Raw genomic sequence first — 23,142 nt, forward strand, 5'->3', positions numbered from 1 at the left:
TGGAGCTCCCTTGTATGTTATTAGCTGTTTCTCTCTTGCAGCTTTTATGATTCTCTCTTTGTCTTTGAATGTTGCCATTTTAATTATGATCTGTCTTAGAGTGAGCCTGTTTGGGTTCATCTTCTTTGGGACCCTCTGTGCTTCCTGGATTTGTGTGACTCTTTCTCTCATCAAGTTAGGGAAGTTTTCTGTCATTAGTTTTTCAAACAGGTTCACTATCCTTTGCTCCTCTTTTATGTTGTCCTGTAGCTCTCTTAAAACCTCTTCATTCTTGTTCAGTCTTTTTTCATTTTGTTTCACTGTCTGGGAATTTTTTTCTACGTTGTCCTCCAGCTCACTAATCTGATTTTTTGCTTCCTCTATTCAGAAATTGTATTCTTCATTTCCTCCTGGCTCTTATTGATAACTTCTATGTCCTTTTTCATGCTGGTGTAATTCTCAGCAAGTTCCTTGTAGTTTCCCTAGAGTTCTTTGCAGTTTCCTTTGAGCTCGTTGAGCTCATTGATCTTCCCTGTAAACTATGTTTTGAATTCCATGTCTGATAGTTTGCTTTTCTTTATTCCGTTTAGCACTCTTTCTAGGGATTCCTCCTTTCTTTTCCACGGGGGCTTGTTTCCTTGTTTCTCCATTTTGTGACTCTTCTTCTTTGTTGATGCTTCGTAGATTGATCTGGACTTCCTGGATCTGTCTTTGTTGGTGTCAGATTATGTATCAGTCTGGGCCTAGGCAGCCTGTTGGAGACTACCAGATATCTACTGCCCTTGTCTGTCTCTTTTAGTTCTTAATCTATTCAATCTGAGATCAGCCATCAGGCTTAAGCACTGAGAGTGGGGCACATTAATTCCTGCAGGTGGGGCTTTTGCTTCCCCTCAGGTTGACCCCACTTGGAGGGGAATGGTCTGCCTGAAGTATGGGAAATGAGTCAGCACTGGGACCTGCTTGACTGCTACCTCAGTTTTCTCCTCAAAGCCATGGCCCAAAATTCTCCCCAAGCTTCTCTCATTTTCTCTCTCCTCCCTCTGCTTGATTCCAGGTGAAGTGGGGGCCAAAATATTTTCATATGTGATTTGTTTAAGAGCTCTTTGTCTCCATCTGTTTCTTTCAAGCTAGCAAAAACCCTGTGGCTTTTTGCTTTTCACAGCTGGATGCTATTTTACTCTCTGCTCTGCTGCTGTAAGCTGGGAATCCCAGCTGGGGGTTTAGACTCTGCCCTTCTCAGGGGGAACCCCTGGCTGATGAGCTTTTTCTCAGTCCCTTCAGCTGCCACCCATGGGAGCTCAACCAGCCCTTTCACCTCTCTGCACCTCCTACTCATTACGTTGTGATAAAGCAGCCTTTTCTGTCTCTCCATGGTTTTAAGACCTCTTTACAACTAGTGTTCAGTTGGTTATTCCAGATAATTTCTCCACAACTAAGTTGTAAGTCCAGATTGGTCCTGGAAGGAGGTTAGTGTAGCTTCCACTTACTCCTCCACCATCTTGGATTTTCAAACTATTTAATAGTTACAGCTCATGAGATGTCATTCTGTTTTCCTTGAAAATTTAAATTACTTCTTGTGACTTGACTGCACCTTGGGGCCCCAGACATACAGTTTGGAAATCATGGAGTTAGGGATACAAAAATAAATAAAATATGGTTCCTTCCATAAAGGAGTTTTCAAATTTATCATTTTAAATACATGCAAACAACTTATAAAATGTTATAAATGCTTTCCTGAAGTATTGCCAAGATCTATGAGGAACATAAACTGAGATGGGGTATGGAGGACATTATAAAGAAAGAATCATTTGACTAATTATGCAGGATGTTTTGGAAGATAACCAGGCAGAGGAGATACAGAAAGTCAGATAGAACAGTGTCAGTAAAGACCTTGATGTATAAAAGTTAATGATTGTAAAAAAAGAGAATTAAGATTAGGAATAGAGATAATGTAGATGATTGTGGCAGCCATGGAGGTCCACACACAGATTACACCACTAGGGAGAACTTTCTGGTAGAAGAGCTGTTAGTGGAGAGCTCCCAGCTGCTGTACCTTTGGAATGGCCTATAGCGTTCCTACTAAGGCCACTTTCCTAAGGCTATTTCTACCAATGACTGAGCATGGCAGGAATAATACAACTTATCCATTCCTGCCTGACATGGGACTTCACTGGTGGGCAGTTTTTTTCTCTGGGGCTTCCCATTGACCTGGCCAAAACTTTCTGAGAACTCTGTTGACATCTGAGTTACTTCCTACCCAATTTTCCTTTGTTTCTCTGCTTCTTTCACAGTTTTCAGGCTTTTATTACAATCTAAAGACTCTTCTTGTCTCTTCTTTCTCTTGCTTTCTACTCCCTTATCATAGGCATTTTCCCCAATAAATCTTTTTGGTTCTAATTCCATCTTGGTGCTTTCTTTCTGGAGGATCTGAATCAATATAATGCTGAAACTTAATATACATACATACATATATATGCACATATTTAAATATATATGTATGTATATATGTGTGTAAAATCTTATATATGTATGTGTGTGTGTGTATAATCTTATATATGCATATATAAAAATGTAGTTGAAATAAATGGAATCACAATACCACAGAGCCACAAAGAGATTGGCAAGGGGTTAGTTTGGACTATATTCTAGAATAGAGAGATATTGAGACATACTATGTGGAAAATGAGTCTGAGGGGCTTTCCTTGAACACATAACAGGAAGTTCTTCTCTTAGTTAATCTAAGCAACAATTTTTAAAAATTGGATCTATTGGAGTGACATTGGTTCACAAAGTCGTACAGGTTTCAAGTTTACAAATCAATAAAACATCATCTGCACACAGCATTGTGCACCCATTTCCCCAATCAGAGTCTCTTTTTGTCCTCATTTCCCCCTTTTTGACCACTTCCTCTTCCCCCACCTCCTTTCCCTCTGGCTATCAAATATATATATAGTCTAAGGCAGTCATCTAAAGCTTTCCCTATCAAATGCAACTGATTTACTTTGTTTCTCTCAGAGCCTAAATTATAGTATCTCACAAGGTAGGCATTAATCAGTAAGGTAGGTTTAAGGTATACAGTGGATCGGTGAAGATTGTAGGAGAGGGAGTGGTAGAGATCAGTGAGAAGGACATACTAGAAGGTCTCTCCATGTTAGGCTGATGAGTTTAAAACTTATCATTTAGAAAATGACGGGGCATCAAAGGTTTAAAAACAAAGTAATGGTACTTGCCATACATAAATGAGTCTAATAATATGAAGAAATTAAGCGGATGGGCAGGCCATGAATTAGGAGGAAAACCTGATTGGAGTAGGATGAAACCAGTGTTGCTATAGGCACATTGGCTTTGAGGCTGCTTCCCATTTCTATCAGGCAGAGCTGTTTGTTTTATTAATGGAGAATGAATAAGAAATGTGCTTGACCTCATTGTATTGGCAAGGTGCCTGAAGAATAATGTTATGCTATTCTCTCCTTGCTTTTGTCACAATGGAGAGCAGTGTTATTGATGAAAAGATGTAGACAGTCGCTGCTAGAGGATGTCAACTTTCTTTAATGGCAAAGGTCACTGAAATTTATGAAGATGGTTACACAAAGCAGGAAATAACACAACATGCCCTCAGATACAAGTACAACATTCTAGGGTCTCCATTCTGCCTGACATCCTAGAGACTGCCTATAGGCCAGCTGGCTGAATCAGATGCAATCCACATGTGCACTGACTTCATGTGGACCTTTAGAGCTACTGGGGAGTCCTTTTTTTCCCCCCTGCAAGTCAATTCACTGCCCTATTCTTTCAGATGACTATTACCATGCCTTTTTCTCTTTCCATGAACCAACTATACCTTCTGCCTTTTCTCATTAGTCTATGGTCTGTTTCTTATTTTACTCAGAAAAATTAGAAACATTCAAAAGGGAACATTCATATCTTTCCACCAAAGTCATCTTCAGTCTTCTGTATCTGTACCATTATTATACATTTTCCTTTGTGTCATGACAAGTGCCCTTGATTCCATTCTTGACTTCTTAGTTGAGACTTTAGGACTTGTTTTCCTTTTTCTCTCATATCATTATTTTTTTTCTCCTCAGCACTGAATCAATCCTCTCAGAATGAAAATTCACAATAATGTTTCTCTCCCTTCATCACACATTCCCCTCTGAAATTGTAACCAAATCTGTGTTGACATTTTAAGAAAAGTCCTCAGCAGCTGTTTCTTATTTACTCTCTTCTCTTACTTTCTCGAGCCCACTCTGATCAGGCTTCCATCCCCATCTACCAATCAAAGCTTCCTTTTCAGCATCACCAGTAATCTTCATGTTGCCAGATACAATGATAATTTCTCAGTTTTCATCTCTTTTACCTGTTTTCTGCATATAACACAGCTGATTATCTTTCTTTTTAAAAATACATTCTTCACTTTGTTTCTAAGACATCATTCTTTTGGTTCTCCTCCTTCTCTGATAATTCTAAATGAAATAACATCCTCTACTGTAACTTTATATCCCTTTAAATTACTTCACACCCTGAAATACATATTACATATATATTTGTTATCTATCTCTTCTGATTCTAAAATGTAAACTTCCTGAGATCAGTGATTTGTGCATTAGTTATTGCTGTATCCCTAACACAATCTATTCAATGCCAAATAAATACTTGTTGAGAATATAATGAAAATAACCCCACGATAATCCTGAAGGTTTTCTTCAAGTTTGAGTTAAGTGGGTAGGTATCATGTTTTATCACAATCCCTCCAGCTTTAGGACCAACCCTCCTCTCAGACTTTATTCCTGATTGAGGTCCATTTTCATACTACATGTAAAAGAAGGAAACATCGTGTTGACATGCTTATGATTGAGATAGCCATAAATTTTTGGCTTAAAATATTCATAAAATCTTATTTTGTGTAAGAATGAGTTTTGAAAGTCAGCCTTTAAATATATAATGTCCTAGAGATATAGGACTTCCAGCCAAGATAGAGACATAGACAGACACGTTATGTCTCCCTCCACAACTAAGAAGGGATACAACAACCTCAAAACTAAAAATAACTAGAAGTTCCAGAAAATCAAGCTGCATGGAAGTCCAAAAAACAAAGAGATAAAAAAGAAATACTCATCCAGACAGGTAGAGGGGTGGAGCCAGGGTGGAGAGGACAAAGTGTATTGGTGGCAACAGCGGCAGCAGTGGCAGGACAGCAGAAAGCACAATTACACATTTTTAAAGTTCAGGAGGGACACCTGGGGAGCATTCCCAGCTCCTCACCAGACTGAGCAGCTCACAGTCCCAGCACCAGGGAAAATCAAGCCTCATTGCTTCTGACTGTGCAAAACAGTGGGCATTAGGGTGGAGGCAGAAACTGCCAGTCTCTCAGCAGAGTCTGCTTGTTGAAAGGGCCCCCATAATCCTAGAACATCCTCAGACCCACCCTCTCTGGGAACCATGGCCAGGGCAACAGCTAGAGGGGTGCCAGACCCATATGGAAGTGGGAGAAGTGTCTGAAGAAGGGGCGAGTGCTGGGCAAGCGGCATTGTTCCCTCTCAGACCCCTCCCCCACATGGTAAAATGGGTTGCCCTGTACTAATGAATCCCTAAGGCTCCACCCCTTACAACATAACAGGAGTGACAGCTCTACCTAAGACACAGAGGCAAACAGACATAAGAGTCGGTCAAGATGAGGAGGCAAAGAAGTATGGCTCAAAAGAGGAAATGAATCAAGGTTCCAGTGGGAGACTAAGTGACGAGGAGATAGCCAATTTAACAGACTCAGATTCTAAACACTGGTGATAAAAATGCTCACAGACTTGACATATATGCTTGAGTATGGCAAATGTATTAGAGAAGAAGCAAAGGCTATGCTAAGTGAAATGAAGGAAAATCCACACAAAACCAATGGTGAAGGGAAGGAAACCAGGGTTCAAATCAATGATTTGGAACATAGGAAAAAAAAAATAGTCAACCGGTACAGAATTAGGAAACAAGAATTGAAAAAATGAGGAGAGGCTTGGGAACCTCTGGGACAACTTTAAACATGCCAACATCCGAATCATGGGGTGTCAGAAAGAAAAGAGGAAGAACAAGAAATTGAAAACTTATGTAAAAAAATAATGGAGGAAAACTTCCCAAATTCTGTGAAGGAAATAGACATATAAGTCTAGGAAGCATGGAGAGGCCTGGGTGAGCTGGACCCAGAGGGGACAACACCAAGATACATCATGATTATAATTCCAAAAGAGAAAGATAAAGAGAGAATTCTTTAATCCATCTTGAGTTTATTCTTGTCTGTGGTATAAGTTGGTGGTCTAGTTTCATTTTTTTGCACGTTCCAGTCCAGTTCTCCCAGCACCATTTGTTAAAGAGGCTCTTCCCACTCCATTTTATGTTCCTTCCTCCTTTATCAACTATTAGTTGACCATAGAGGCCTGGGTTTATTTCTGGGTTCTCTATTCTGTTCCACTGATCTATATGTCTGTTCTTATGCCAGTACCAGACTGTTTAAATGTAAGCCGTGACACCATAAAAGTCCTAGAGGAAAACATAGGCAGGAAAATTTCAGATATCACACGTAACAATATCTTCATGGATACATCTCCTAAGGCAAGAGAAATAAAGGAAAAAATAAAGAAATGGGACTACATCAAACTAAAGAGTTTCTGCTCAGCAAAAGAAAACATCAGCAAGATGAAAAGGAAATCAACCATATGGGAAAACATATTTGCCAATGATATCACAGACAGGGGACTGATCTCCAAAATATATAAAGAGCTTATATGACTCAGCATCAAGAAAACAAACAACCCAATTAAAAAATGGGCAAAGGACCTGAACAAACACTTCTCCGAAGAAGACATACAGAAGGTCCATAGGCACATGAAAAATGCTCAACATCATTGGCCATCAGAGAGATGCAAGTAAAAACCACAATGAGATACCACTTTACAACTGTCAGAATGGCCATCATCAACAAAGCAACAAACAACAAATGCTGGCGAGGATGTGGAGAAACAGGAACCCTACTGCACTGTTGGTGGGAATGCAGACTGGTGCAGCCACTATGGAAAACAGTATGGAATTACCTCAAAAAACTAAAAATGGAACTGCCTTTTGAACCAGTGATTCCACTGCTAGGATTATACCCGAAAAATCCTAAAACCTAATTCAAAAGAACTTATGCACCCCTATGTTCATAGCAACCCTGTTTACAATAGCTAAGTGCTGGAAACAGCCTAAGTGCCCATCTGTAGATGAGTGGATCAGAAAACTGTGGTACATTTACACAATGGAATACTATGTAGCAGAAAGAAAGAAGGAACTCCTACCATTTGCGACAACATGGATGAAACTAGAGAGAATTATGCTTAGTGAAATAAGCCAGGCAAAGAAAGCAAAATATCATATGATATCACCTAATACAGGAAATTAAAGAGCAACACAAACAAACGAACTAAACAGAACAAAGAGTAGAATAGTAGTCAGTAGGGGGGAGGGGGGAGGGAGAGAAGGGGGATAAGTAAGGGAAGGGTCCAGTCAAGGAACGTGTATAAATGACTCATGGACATGAACAACGGGGAGGGATATGATTGTTGGAGAAGGGATGGGCTGGGTGGGGGGAGCAATGGTGGAAAAATGGGAGAACTGTAATTGAAAAACCAAAAAATAAAAGAAATTATAAAAAAAAAAAAGAGAGAGAGAATTCTAAAAGCAGCAAGAGAGAAGCAGAGAGTTGCCTACAAAGGGGTGCTTATAAGACTATCAGCTGATTTATCAAAAGATAGTTTGCAGACAAGAAGGGACTGCAAAAAGTATTCAAGTTATGAAAAGCAAGGGCCTACAACCAAGACTACCCTTATACAGCAAAGCTATCATTTACAATGGAAGAACAGATGAAGTGCTTCCCAGACAAGGTAAAGCTAGAAGAGTTCATCATCACCAAGCCATTATTATATGAAATGTCAAAGGGACTTACTTAAGAAAAAGATCAAAACTATGAACACTAAAATGACAAGAAACTGACAAGTATCAACAACTGAGTCTAAAAAATAAGAACAAAATCCAACTAAGCAAACCAGAATAGGAACAGAATCATAGGCATGGGGATCATTTGGAGGGTTATCAGCTGGGAGGCGGAAGCGGGGAGAAATGGGAAAATGGTGCAGGGATTAAGAAGCATAATTGGTTGGTACAAAATAGATAGGGGGAAGTTATGAATAATATAGGAAAGGGTGAAACCAAAGAACTTATATGCACAACCCATGGACATAAACTAAGGAGGTGGGATTGCTGGAGGGAAGCGGGGGTACTGGGCAGAGGGGAGCAAAGGGGAAAATTTCAGACTACTGTAACAATGTAATAAATAAAATATACTTAAAAATACTATTCAGCAACGAAAAGGAAATAAACTATTAATATACATCACAATATGGATAGGCCTCAATGTAGTTCATTAAATAAAAGAAGCCAAACAGCAACAAAAAAAGTAAAATATAGTGCCCTATAACCAAAAATATCCTTGAAAGACCCTCAAATATTCTGTAAGATATGGTAATCTGGTTTTGAGTATACAATATTTTATATTAATTGTTAGGTACACAAGAGTTTGCCATCTACTGAACTATACAAAAGAAAGGAACAAAATGAAAATCAGTGTGCAGATTCTGACATTGAAGCCAATCAAATTACTCCCTGCAAATAAGAGGTAGATGGATATTTTTGAAGTTTTTATGTTTCCTGTAGGTTTTCTCCTTTCTATTATGATATTAAGCCTCTGTCACCTTAATATATAATATTAGATTTATTAATTGTTGTGGGTATTAACAAGATACATTTGGACAAGCACCCAGCACAAGGCATGACACATTGTAAGTACTAAGAAAATGTTGGCTGGATTTGAATTTGTCTTGTTTTATCAGAGCTGCAGAGAAATGCTGTAAAAAGGAGCCTGAAATCTTTGCTAACTAATTTCTGCTTCTCCAAGTACTCTTTCTTGATGTGACCTCCAATGGATAGATATTGTTCATTGCTTTGGGCATAGGCTTTATGGAATTGCCTTTTAGGTAGAGTTGAGGAAAGAGGCCTCTAAGTTGGCATGTAGTTAATTGCATGAATGCAATTATTTCACTTGTCATGGATAAAAGGTAATTTCAATGATTTAAAAGTTAACCAGTAGAATATTTTGATTTATTAAGCTTGTCTTTCTCAATAAGGTAAAGCAGTTGAGCCTGAAGTAATTAGGCCTCCTATCCATAAGCCCTGCTGTAATAGGTTTGAAATTAAAAAAGAAGAAGTTCAAGTACAGGTAGAAGTGTTGATGGCACTACATATACACAGCCTGGAGCCTAGTCAGAGATGCAGTTGGTATTATGTTTACACCATTGAGAGAAGTTGTTCCTCAGCTTGTTTTTTAACATTCTTGTGATATTTTTATGATTGGCCACCTCTGGTGCAGTGTGGTTCATGGAATTTATTTGCAGCCATCTGCTCTTTGAATATTATTGCTCCTCTCTGCTATTCTTGATTACTAAAAAATGTCTTAGGCACAGAGGTTCAGTTCAAAGTTTATGAGTGGAAACATATAGCTCTTCTGATAACAACAACAAAGACAACTAAGATTTTCGTGCACTTTATATCCCAAGATCAGCACATTGCAGCAATTCTCTCATTTTATCTTAACAAAATTCCGTGGCAGTGGTTTGCAAAGTGTGGTCCTCAGACCACTAGCATCCGCATCACCTGGGAACTTGTTAGGAATGCTGATTCTCAGGCACCACACCAAACCTACTGACTCAGGCGCTTTAAAGGCAGGAACCAGCTTTCTGTGTTTTAACAAGCCCTCTATATGATTTTGATGCAGGCTAAAGTCTGATAACCCCTGCCTTATGTTAGCATAGGCAGTACTATCACTGCCATTGTATATATGAGCTCAGAGGCAGTTGTTTTAGCAATGTTCTTAACTGGTTCTTTAATGTCGAGTTTTTAAACTATTCTATCCTTGTAGAATGGGAGTTTGATGGTACTACTTTACTTTTGCAGCAAATACATTAGCATGCATCTGTTCGGGTCAGTTACTGAAAATAAACTCTGAGATGGAGATTAGACTGCAGGAAGTTTATAGATGAGTGCCTTTGGGATCAGCACCTGTGGTGAGTGAAGGAAGTCACTTGATGCAGGCAGCCCCAGTAGATGGTGCACGACCCTGGGCCAGGTTGTCTTAGCAGAAAGCCTTCAGATGCCAATGCTGCCAGCAGTTAGGGGCATGAGTGCCTCAGTCCTTAAGGGGAGAATTTGGGGGATTCTCATATCACCCCATTATATTCACTATAACATTGTCTCCCCACAACCTTTTTATAAAGCACCTGGTATAATGGTTTAATGTAATTGAAGCATTTTGATAGGTCAAGGAGAATTGAAGCTGGCTTTAACCAGTCTTCGGCAATATTGTCAAAAATTAGGAACCAAAGAGCAGCAAAGTAGGTGCAAAAGTGAAGTGAAAAGGGTTGAAGGCTTTGGTAGTAGTGACAACAAGAGAAACAAGTGGGTGGTAGGATTAAAAAGAAAGTAAATATGGAATGGAAAGCAGAGAGAAACTATGCAAAACCATACAGTTCTAGAAAGTAGAAGACCTCTCAAAGTCAAATGTTCCTGAGAGTCCTGAAAACAGGCTATTGCTATTACCAGGCGGGAAGTCATCTGGGGCTCTTTGAGAGAAGTCCTGGGAGAGAGGCAGCAGTTAAATAGAAAACGGAAAATAAACAAATTAAAGATTGTCCTTCAATTTAAGAGATAATCCATGACTTGCAGAAAAATTTGCTTTTTTGTTTTATTACATGACAACAATATGTATTATTTTTGCTCAGAACCTCTTATTCATAGGATAAAATAAGCCAGTTTGAAGAAAACATCTTGATGAATCCTTTTGTCTCTGCATTTAGTTCTGTCATTAAGCCACTTCCTTAGTTTATTCATCACTATGATGTTTAAGCGAGTGGGTTTGTTAGTTTGTTTGCTTATTATTATTATTGCCATTTAGAACAGGGGCGCCCCAATTATGTAGGTAAATACAAACTACCAATTATCTCCTACATTTAGAACTCTCAAATCTGAATTCAGAGAGAACTTAGGTGCCACATTTATTTATATAAATTAAAAAAAAATAGTATGTATGAGGAATTCTGGTAATACTTAGTAAATTGAACACCTGCACTTATTTTCACTTTTTGTCTAACACCACTAAGTCACAATGAAGGGGATGAAAGAATTATCTCACAAAAAGATGGAGACAATAGGAGAGAAAACAGCAGTAGAAAAATGCAAATGGGAAAGCAACCTGAACAAGTGGAAATTGCTCTAACAAACCAGAGAAAGCTGATGTCTTAGGCTGTAATGTAGGAAGTACAGAAGTAGATGAGTCTAACCAGAGAAGCTTGAAAGGCTTGGGAATGGGAATAGGAGTTGGTTGTGATGGAAAGAGGAGACTTGTTTGATAGGCTGCATAAGTATCACTTAAATAAAATTTATATTCACTCCCTAGTGTTTGATGAAGACCAGTTCTGTGGAGAACTTAAACCAGAGAGACTCTGATCTCAGGGACACCAGGCATTACTCAGAGTTGGTTACAAGCTCGAGGTAGGGGAGCAAAGGTAAAATTGGACATCTAAACTTTGAGAAACTCCCATTAACTCTCTTTCCTACTTAGCTCTGAGAATGCTGGCATAGAGAAACAAAGGAGAGGGGAAAGAATAAATATTAATTAGGGGGAATTTTAAAACAATAGTTTTAGAAAAAATGAAGTACAAGAATGGAAACTACATAACTCAATCTGGAATTATGTTACAATTTACATTTTATTTAAGTATATATTATTGATTATGCTGTTACAGTTGTCCCAATTTTTTTCCCTTTGCCCCCTCCACCCAGTACCCCTTTCCCTCCAGCAATCACCCCACCTTAGTTCATGTCCATGGGTTGTGCGTGTATGTTCTTTGGCTTTTCCATTCCCTTTACTATTCTTAACATCTCCCTGTCTATTTTGTTTCTACCAATTATGTTTCTTACTCCTGCTGCATTTTTTCCTTTCTCCCATTTCCCCCTGCCAGCTGATAACCCTCCCAATGATCCCCACACCTATGATTCTGTTCCTGTTCTGGTTGTTTGCTTAGTTTGTTTTTGTTTTTGCTTTTATTATTTAGATTCAGTTGCTGATAGTTGTTGTGTTGTCATTTTAACATTCATAGTTTTGATCTTCTTTTGCTTAAATAAGTCCCTTTAACATTTCATATAATAAGGGCTTGGTGATGATGAACTCCTTTAGCTTTACCTTGTCTGGGAAGCACTTCATCTGCCCTTCCACTCTAAATGATAGCTTTGCTGGATAGAGTAATCTTGGTTGTAAGTCCTTGCTTTTCATCACCATGAATACTTCTTGCCAGTCCCTTCTTGCCTGCAGTTTCTTTTGAGAATTCAGCTGATAGTCTTATGGAAACTCCTTTGTAGGTAACTGTTCTTTTCTCTTGCTGCTTTTAAGATTCTCTCTTTGTCTTTAACCTTTGGCATTTTAATGATGCTGTGTTTTGGTGTGGTCCTCTTTGGATCCAACTTGTTTGGGACTCTTTGTGTTTCCTGGACTTGTATGTCTATTTCTTTTGCCATGTTAGGGAAGTTTTCTTTTATTATTTTTTCAAATAAGTTTTCAATTTCTTGCTCTTCCTCTTCTTCTTCTGGCACTCCTATGATTGGGATGTTGGGATGTTTAAAGTTGTCCCAGAGGTTCCTAAGCCTCTCCTTGTTTTTTTCAATTATTGTTTCTTCTTTCTGTTCTGGTGAATGTTTATTTCTTACCTTTGTTCCAAATAATTGATTTGAATTGCAGCTTCCTTCCCATCACTGTTGGTTCCCTGTATATTTTTCTTTATTTCACTTTGTAGAACCTTCACCTCTTCCTTTATTTTGTGACCATACTCAATCATTATCTGAGCATCCTCATCACCAATGTTTTAAACTCTGCATCTGATAGGTTGGATATCTCTGTTCCATTTAATTCTTGTTATGGGGTTTTGTTCTGTTATTTCATTTGGTCCATATTTCTTTTCTTCAGAAATTTGGCAGACTCCCTGTGTTTATTTATGTGTATTTGGTAGAGCTGCTTTGACTCCATGTCTTGGTAGTATGGCCTAAAGTAGCATGTGCCCTGTAGGGTACAGTGGCACAGACTCCCCTATCACCCACGTTGGTACTCAAGTTGGGTGCCCTTCGTGTGGGATGAGTACACCCTCCTCTTTCAGTTGAGCCTTCATTGCTGTTGCCAGATCAATGGGAGAAATTTACCCAGCCCAGGCCAGTCAGCTGCAAGGACTGGCTGTTACCACTGACCACCAACCTCTGCTCTCTGTGGAGGATCAGCTGTGCAGGGTCAGGGTGGTTATGCTCCGACATGGTCTGTAGCTGTCCACTGGGTGGGCAGGCCCTGCAGTTCCCCAGGTGGTGCAGGAAAGGTCAGCCCTCACCTGTGTTTTTTCTGGGGCACCCAGCCTGAGCTATAAAACAATCTGCAATGGCTGCTACTTGTGCTGGGCCTGGAGGTTCCCAGGCAAAACCAAGGTGTGAATCTAAGCTGGCTGCTGGTAATTCCAGGCCTTGAGCTCACTGAGGCCAACTGATGCTTCTTGGATATGATTCAGGAAATTGGGAAGCATGAGCCAAAACCAGCCATTTGTATAAAAAAGCAACATGGGTGGGCCCATAAGTTGGGTGGGGCAGTGTCCCTGGGGATCTACAAGGTAGGTCAAACTGTTAGTCACACTGATGGAGTCTCAGATATGGCACCAGCTTGTTGGCTCTGTTAGGGAAGGGTTTAGAAAAGAGACAATGGCCTCTGCTTGCCTTGATGCCAGACACTTCAGTTTCTACCTTTATACCACTGGTGTCTTTCCAGCTGCTATCCCAGTGCAGCAGCTCAGAAGGAGTGAGTCTGAGTAGGCAAGTCGATGTGTAGGTTTTTAAAGATGAACTGCTTGGGGCTCTAGCAGTTCCCTCTACCAACTCAATCCCTGCTGGTTTTTGCAGCCAGAAGTTGTGGGGAGTTATCTTCTTGGCACAGGAACCTTGGGCTAGGATGCTAGGACTCCTCACTCATGAGATATCCCTCCCGAATTTTTATCCACCACACTTGAGTGAGAGACCAGCCTGTTCCATGTCTCTGCCACTCCTACCTGTCTCAATGGATGTGATTTCTTTTCCTTTTTACTACCTAAATTTTATATTGTTTTTATTTTTATTTATTTTTAAGTGTAGTTTATTGATTATGTTGTTACAGTTGTTCCAATTCCTTTTCTCCCCTCTGCCCAGTAGCCCCCTTCCCTCCAGCAATCCCACCCCCCTTAGTTCATGCCCATGGGTCGTACATATAAGTTCTTTGGCTCTACCCTTTCCTATATTATTCTTAATTTCTCCCTATCTATTTTGTACCAACCAATTATGCTTCTTAATCCCTGCACCATTTTCCCATTTCTCCCCGCTTCCACCTCCCAGCTGATAACCCTCCAAATGATCCCCATACCTATAATTCTGTTCCTATTCTGGTTTACTTAGTTGGATTTTGTTTTTATTTTTTAGATTATGTTGTTTATAGCTGTGAGATTGTTGTCCTTTTAATGTTCATAGTTTTGATCTTCTTTTCCTTAAATAAGTCCCTTTAACATTTCATATAATAATGGCTTGGTGATGATGAACTCCTTTAGCTTTACCTTGTCTGGGAAGCACTTTATCTTCCCTTCCATTCTAAATGACAGATTCGCTGTATAAGGGTAATCTTGGTTGTAGGTCCTTACTTTTCATTACTTGAATGCTTTTTGACAGTCCCTTCTTGCCTGCAAAGTTTCTTTAGAGAAACCAGCTGATAGTCTTACAGGCACCCTTTTGTAGGCAACTCTCTGCTTCTCTCTTGCTGCTTTTAAGATTCTCTTTTTTATCATTACCCTTTGGTATTTTCATTATGATGTGTCTTGGTGAGGCCATCTTTGGGTCTAGCTTGTTAGGGACTCTCTGTTCTTCCTGGATTTCTATGTTTATTTCCTTCACCAAATTTGGGAAGTTCTCCTTCATTAATTTTTCACATAAGCTTTTAATTTCTTGCTCTTTCTCTTCTCCTCCTGGCACCCCCATGATTGAGACATTGGCACGTTTATTGTCCCTGAGGTTCCTAAGCCTCTCTTCATTTTTTTCAATTATTTTATTTATTTACTTATTTTCAGTATATTTTATTGATTGTACTGTTACAGTAGTTCCAGTTTTTTTCCCTTTGTGCCCCTCTGCCCAGTACCCTCCTTCCCTCCAACGACCCCCCTTAGTTCATGACCATGGGTCATGCATATAAGTTCTTTGGCTTTACCCTTTCCTATATTATTCTTAAAATTGTCCTGTCTATTTTGTACCAACCAATTATGCTTCTTAATCCCTGCACCATATCCCCATTTCTTCCCCTCCACCCAACCAGCTGATAACACTCCAAATAATCCCCATACCATTGATTCTGTTCCTAATCTTGTTTGCTTAGTTGGATTTTGTTCTGATTTTTTAGATTCAGTTGTTTATAGTTGTGAGTTTGTTGTCATTTTAGTGTTCATAGTTTTGATCTTCTCTTTCTTAAGTAAGTCCCTTTGACATTTCATATAATAATGGCTTGGTGATGATGAACTCCTTTAGCTTCACATAGTCTGGAAAGCACTTCATCTGCCCTTCCATTCCAAATGATAGCTTTGCTTGATAGAGTAATCTTGGTTGTAGGTTGCCTTACATCACATTGAATACTGCTTGCCAGTCTCTTCCTGTTTGCAAAGTGTCCTCTGAGAAATCAACTGATAGTCCTATAGGCACCTCACTGTAGGCAACTCTCTGCCTCTCTCTTGCTGCCCCCAGGACTCTATCTTTCTCTTTCACCTTTGGCATCTCAGTCATGATGCATCCTGGTGTGGTCCCCTCTGGGACCAGCTCAGCCAGGACTCTCCGTGCCTGCCAGACTTGTGTGTCCATCTCCTTTACAAAATTTCGGAAGTTTTCCTCATTTTTTTCAATTCTTGCTTCCTCATTTTGCACTGGCTGACTGTATTTTTCTTTCTTATGTTCCAAATCATTGATTTGAACCTGGGTTTCCTTCCCTTCAGCATTGGTTTTGTGTGGATTTTCCTTCGTTTCACTTAGCATAGCCTTCACTTCTTCTCTTATGCATTTGCCATACTCAAGCATATCTGTCAAGCCTGTGGGCACCTTTATCACCAGTGTTTTGAATTCTGCATCTGTGAGGTTGGCTATCTCCTCGTCGCTTAGTTCTCCCACTGGAACCTTGATCCGTTTCCCCTTTTGGGCCATACTTCTCTGTCTCCTCATTCTGACAGGCTCCTGTGTTTGTTTGCCTCCATGTCCCAGGTAGAGCTGTTGCTCCTGTTACGTTATGAGGGGCAGAACCTTAGGGATTTGTCAGTACAGGGCGACCTGTTTCCTCAGGTTGTGGCACTGTATGTGGGGGAGGGGTTCGAGAGGGAACAATGCCACCTGCCCAGTGCTCGCCCCTTTTCTAGGCACCTCTCTCACTTCTGCACTGGACTGTTGCCTTTCTAGCTGCTGCTCTGGTCGTCGTTCCCAGAGTGGATGGGCCTGTGGACATTCTAGGACTGTGGGGGCCCTTTAAACAAGCAGACTCTGCTGAGACCAGCAATTTCTTCCTCTGCCCCAACTCCCACTGGTCTGCACACTCAGAAGCAATGAGGCTTGATTTTCCCTGGTGCTGAGACTGTGAGCTGCGAGGTCCGGTGACTGCACTTTCTGCAGGCCTGCCACTGCCGCCCCTGCTGCCGCCACCACACTGCATCCTCTCCACCCCAGCTCCACTCTCCCCTACCTTTCTGGATGAGTATTTCTCTTTTATATCTTTGTTTGCTGGACTTCCATTCAGTTTTATTTTCTGGAACTTCTGGTTATTTCTATTTTTGAGGTAGTTATATTCCTTCTTAGTTGTGGAGGGAGACACAGTGTGTCTGTCTACAGCTCTATCTTGTCTGGAAGTCCTCAACGCATGTGATTTCTTTAATTCCCTAGTTGTCAGACTTCCATCCCACTTGATTTCTGACACTTTTGGCTGATGATTTTTTCATATCTTAGCTGTAATTTTGATGTGGTTGTACAAAGAGGTGAGCCCTGTCCACCTATGCTGCCATCTTGACCAGATACGCTCATACAATTTGTATTTTAATAATAATACAAAACCATTTGATCTTGCCCAAAAATAAGAGAGGAAAAGTTCTAATTGGGAAATATGTGTTTAAAAGTTGAGGCTGAGAAGTGCCTAAGGGTGCCTAAGGGTTTTGTAGGAAGTCATCAAGAGAATGTATTCCCTGGTTTACCTGGAGCTGGACCCAGGTAATCTGAGGCTACTCAGACCCTGTCCTATAGTTGGAATGTATGCTCTTTCTACTTTTCCACAGTGAAAGCTATAACAAGGACACAGCTTTGAGAGAACCATGTTTTGTTGAGACTGTCTGGATGGGATATGTGACTGAACCCAATTAAGGCTTCTATGTAAGGTTTTTTAAATTCTGGTGGGTTGGTAGGTGGGGCGATCCACTTGTAAGTTCCCTTGCATATTAAAACTACCACCAATCAGTTTGGATTGGTCTTCCTCTTTCTTTGGTCTCTTCTTGCCTTACATGTATAGGGACCAGTTTATAAACTAAAAGAAAGGCAACAGATAGTATTAGAAACAGGAAAAAAACAAACAAGAAGTAGTAGTAAAGATGTTATATAATAAAATAGAAAATGCCAAAGTAGTTGAAAGTGTTTATCTCCTAAGAGGAGTAATCAGTTTGTGAAGGATAGGAAAGCATCTGCTGTTTTCTTCATAAACCTTATAATAATGTTCATCTTTTAAAACTTCATACATGTAAAATTGGATACAATTTTATATACACCCAAATAATTTTAAATGCCCACCTATGACCTTTTCTGTGAACAAGTTGTGAAAAAGAGCCTGTTTTATAGCTTTCTTTCTAATTAATTAAGTAATCCTTGCATGTACCAAGGGTATAATACATTAGTTACCCACTGGAGTGTATTGTGCCTGTTATAAAAGTCTTCATGAAAATGAGGACAGAAAATTAGGCCTTTAAATTACAAAGACTTCATGTGATTATGGGTAAAAAACAAGCCTACTTATGGGGATGGTAGCAGGGAGGGGGCAATTTTTTATTTATAATCAACTAGAAATGGATAGTATTGTCAGTGAGTGGCAGGAAACTATGTCTGATTAATTTCATAGATGTAATGGCAGAATTTTTTTGTGTTCCAAATAAATAACTCAGGTAAAACAGATCAATACATAATCAGTGAATTTCTCCTTGATCATTGTGTACTCAATTACTCTGTGTAGAAGTTGACTGAATTTCAGTTGAATTTCTATATTCATTCACTGCTGATAATAAATTGTTAGTGAGAATTTTCAATATAGAATAAGTGCTTTTTATAGACAACTTCTCAGTTCAACTGTGAGTTTACAAAGTCAAAGATTTTAGAAATCTTAGACAAACATCATTTCATATCATTCTTTATCATAAGCTACACTATTCTCTGAGTTAATTTTAGTGTATTTGCAATATTACCTGGTTTTTATTATTAATAATATTTGTGTATAAGAAAGTGTTTTTCTTTGTGAATTTAGTTACAAATGATTATTGCTTGAGTCATTGAGGAAAATTATGTTTTAAGACACCTAGTTTTTCCCCACTTTGGTATTTCCTTGAGTATCACAATATAAATTTACCCCATTCTTGCCCTAACAGAATATACAGGGTGGGGCAAAATAAGTTTAGAGTTGTTTGTATGGAAAATAATACAATAATTAATTAATAATACAACAATAAACTCTTGTGTTTTGCATTCTCATGACTGTAAACCTAGTTTGTCCTACCTTGTATAATCTGAATGGAGAGTTTCAAGTGTAAGATTAACTATATCGTCATCGGCAGCCATCCGTCTCGAGAGACGATGGTGTAGCTTCTCAAGAGTCCATCTGCGCCGCCGAGAATGGCCGTGCAGTCCGACTCGGGAGTGACACGGTATCTGTCTCCTCCTGTGTTGAATCGACATCTTGCGATGACGCTGGAGCATCCTCTCCAGTGAAGTCGAAGCTACAGAGCCTGGGCAGGGTGATATGGAGGGTCTGCTGTTGCCCATGCAGCAGACCCCCCCTCTCTTCGCAGCTGAAGGGTCCAAGGGAAAGACGGAGTCAATACAGCTTGGTTTCAGGTGTGCCGCAGGAGTTGCCGGTGTTGACTACAACGTCAAACCTCCTTAGGGACTCCGGCTCCGGATTTTCTGTCGGGGTTTACTCCCTTAGCCTTTCCCTTGAAGAGGTATGCCGCAAGGCAGCGGAGGTTTTTTGGAGTCAGAGTTTTCCTTCTCTGATGTGCCCTGACTGGAAGATCGAACCAGCGACACTTAGCTCGCAGGCCGACGCTCAATCCACTGAGCCAAACCAGCCAGGGTTAAGATTAACTATATATATATATACACACACACACATATACTTAAATATATATATGCTTAAATATATATATATATATATTTAAATATGACAGTAATTGTTGTCTACCCCAGAGATAGATGTAAGTATAAAGCTTACTCCAGTGATAGATGTAAGTATAAAGCATTCTGGGAGTTCAGTCACTTCCAAAGTGATCTTTGAGTCAGATTTTGAAGAAAGACTTCATTTCTTGATTTTTCATTTATTAATATATAGATCTTAGAGCCAAAGGCTGCTCCTAGTTCTTCAGAATTGGTTCTCAGGCCTCAAAATTTGGGGGACTAGGCCAGAGAAGCTGGAGCTTTGACATCCAGTGAGGTATTCCCCACTGGAGGTGTGTCAGTTGCTTTTAGACAAGTTAGATGTACATGAGAGGGGAGACAAAGTAGACATGGAAGAATCAGGTGAGGTGATAGTAGGGAGTGGAGCCAGTTGCTTGGGGTGGGGACAGAGCAATGGACTATTCAGCAGATAGGCAGCCAATGGTGTCAGCAGATCTGGGACAAAAGGTGTGCTCAGAATTAGAATAGAGGCAGTAGGGGCTGGAAAAGAAACCTGCCTTCAATCACATGGCTGGAGTCCCTAGACAAGGTCACAATTATCATACTAAGTCCACTGCAGAAAGAAAAACTAAGCCTCATTCTTGGAGGAACAGGGGTCCATTCTGCAGTGGAAAGATCCCAGACTCTGATGCAGATTGGCTTGAGTTTTAATCTTGGCACCATCATTTGGTTAGTTAAATACATAGCACAAAGCACTTAGTGGGACCTCCATAGATTAAAGTTAGAGACATTATTTTCATCAACATTTTAAAATGTATATTGAGTTTATTGGGGTGACATTGGTTAACAAAATTATATAGCTTTCAAGTATACAATTCTATAATACATTATCTGTATATTGTATTGTATGTTCACCACCCAAAGTCATCTCCTTCTGTCATTATATATCCCTTTGTCCCCTTCTACCTTCCCCACTCAACTTCCCCTCTGGTAATCACCATACTGTTGTCTTTGTCTTTGAGTTTATTTTTATTTTTATTTTTTTATCAAGACAGAAACTCAGATTCCAAATTAAATCAGAAGATTGGAACCAGACTCAAAAGTCTTATTTAAATCAGGTTTTCTAAGGATTAAACTCAAGTTTTTTAAATTTCCTGAAATTTATTATCTACATAGCCACAGCTCCCTTGGCTGTAAAATGGGGCTCACTTAATCTATCACACAGGCTGATTGTGAAGATTAGCTGCTGTCATGTATGTAAACATCTCAGTGTATTGCCTGGCAAACTGCTTGATGGACAGTAGCTGCTGCTATTATTGTTAGCTTTGTTGGAACAATGAACAGTAAAATATCATTCACATTAAGAATAGGCCAGGTTTTTCCTCTCATTACTTGAACATTAATATTTACAATTTGTAGTAGGGTGGGTCTCCATACTTTCTTCTCATGTTTATTTATTTATTGTTATTGTTTATGCTAAGACAATTGTTCCTACTTGTTCTCCCTTTCCCCACATCCACCCAGTCGCACCCTCTCCCTTCCCCAAGTTGATCCCAACATTGTTTTCCATGCCCATGGGTTGTGCATAAATATTCTTTGGTTAATTCCTTCACCATCTTTCATCCTGTCCCACCTCTCCTTACATTTACACAGCACACATGAGATTAGATCCTAAAGCCTGGGATAAGATGAACTTACAGGTAAGACTAAAGTGGATCTCTCTTCAGGGAAAGGGATAGTTGGTGGTAGAAGGAAAAGGGCAGGTAGGTCCCACATATATAGGCAATGCCTTTAAAGTTTTCATGTTTCAACTGAGTCTACCAATGAGAAAATCATTTTTAGCAATCATTTTATTTAAAATGGAGGACTCCAGTGGATGGTTTGATGAGTTAGCAACCACTCAGCATCTTTATCTTCCTAGCATGTTGCTGCCAGCAAACTGCCAATTTCTCATAAACAAATGCCACTCTTACTTGTGAAGGCTACTTTGCAAATCTAGAATTATAATAAATAAACTCGTTGACTATTTTGGGGAGTGGAGGCAGGAGGATGATATGGAAGATGGCAACATATGGAAAATGTCTTTCCATTATTAAAAATGCCTCAAATAATGTAGATATACAGGAGAAATGTTTGACCTAAAATGTGTGTATGGGGCATGATAATCACTCCATGAAAATTATGATACAAATATATGCTAGTTCTCTCAATTCAAAGGAAGCACAGAATGATGTAATTAAAGGGGCTGACTGGGTTCATTCAATTATTTTCAAACATTTGTTGAGCATCTTGTATCAGGTACTGAACCAGAAGGTAGGTGCCAAAAATATAACAGTGGTTATCCTCAAGCAGAAGACAGGTGCTAAGACAGATGTGATAGAATAGCTGAGAGGGGAATCATCTTCTCCAAACAGGAGAAGGGTGGTGAGATAAATTTTCCCAAGTGGACCTTGAAAGTACAAGCAGTACCAGCTCCCACCTGAGAGTTTCAGCATGCCCATCCTGAAGGCCTGACCTATGGATTTCACACTTTCCAAGCCATTATATATATCATATTGTTTTTTTCTTTGCTGGAATCCTAACTTATACAATTACCAAGCCAGTTTCCATTGTGGACAACTGGAGTTGAATCCTCTGAGGAGTTCTGAAATCCAGTGTAGCACAGATGCCTCAGAATTATTCTACCTGAAGAGCAATGGTGCTGGGGTATTTATTTATTTATTTATTTATTTATTTATTTATTTATTTATTGTTTTTTCAATTACAGTTGTCCCGCTTTTCCCCCATTTCTCTCGCCCACCCAGCTATTTATTTATTATTGTTTATTCCATTACAGTTGTCCCAATTTCATTTTTTTCCCTTTGTTCTCCTCCACCCAGCCTACCCCTCTCACCCAGCCAGTCCCATCTCCATTGTCCATATCCATGAGTCATAAATGTATTGCTTTGACCAGTCCCTTCCCCTTCCTTCCACCATTATTTCCTTCCCTGCTCCCCTCCTACAGCTATCAGTCTGTTTCACGTTTCCTTGTCTCTGGTTCTATTTTTCTCATTAGTTTATTTCGTTCATTAGACATCAACTCTCTATTGTTGTTTAGGTCCCTGGCACTTCCACTCTGCCATGCTTGTGGGCAGAGAGAGCTTGAAGGCAAAGAGGCATAGATGCTAGCAGTAAACAGTCAGATTGCATGTAGGGAAATAGTAAATTCCAAGGAGTTATTAGTGGTCCAGCAACACTATCTGCTCTAATGCTGAAGGAAGTAAATTTTTCAGAGAGAAAGCTGTTAAGGTGAGAAAGGAAAATGCTTCCACATCAAAATGTTAATATAGCCCCCATCTATGTCCCTGGGCATTCCTGAGGTGCCCAATATTCTATCCTGACCTCAACTCACACACAGGCTCAAATAATCACTTCTTTAATTGTTGAAGGGGGTGTGCACTGGCAACCACACAAATAAGCAATGTTAAAAGACTGGTGATGGGGGCTTCCCTGTTCCTCCATAGTCAAGGGATGTTACAACTCCTCTAATATGGACAAATGTACTGTACTGTTCCATAATAAATCAGGAAATGCAACTGGCTTTCTATCTACACAGAGGTG

Source organism: Furipterus horrens, unplaced genomic scaffold (genome assembly GCF_987537825.1).
Source record: "Furipterus horrens unplaced genomic scaffold, mFurHor1.1.pri manual_scaffold_17, whole genome shotgun sequence".
Lineage (NCBI taxonomy): Eukaryota > Metazoa > Chordata > Mammalia > Chiroptera > Furipteridae > Furipterus > Furipterus horrens.